This window comes from Plasmodium gonderi (assembly GCF_002157705.1).
Source record: "Plasmodium gonderi DNA, contig: Pgo-contig_7, whole genome shotgun sequence".
In the NCBI taxonomy this organism is placed as follows: domain Eukaryota; phylum Apicomplexa; class Aconoidasida; order Haemosporida; family Plasmodiidae; genus Plasmodium; species Plasmodium gonderi.
Genome location: NW_021628946.1, coordinates 9,232 through 9,612, shown reverse-complemented (window position 1 = coordinate 9,612; position 381 = coordinate 9,232).

Sequence of the window (381 nt, the reverse complement as noted above, 5' to 3'; positions counted from 1 at the left end):
CGTTTTCATTTATATTCCAATAGTTTTTTCTAATCCATTTAATGATTCAATTTCATTTTCAATACTTTACTTATAATCATGCATTATAGATTTATCCGAATTGTTACTTTTTGCTTGATTAAATGTATCCTTTTGTCGTTTTAAATTTTCAGTATACCTTTTTTTAAAAATGTTAGTACAGTTTTCATCGCTGCACATAATTCTATTTTACTCACTTAATTTATAAAAAGCATGGTTAATTTCACTTACAACGATATTTTTTTAATGTAAGTTTTTTCTGTGCTATCATTTAACTCATTTATTGATATAATTTTTAAACATATATTTTTCCCTTCATTTATTAATTTTTCACATTTCTGTTTTTTTTTTGATTATATCATC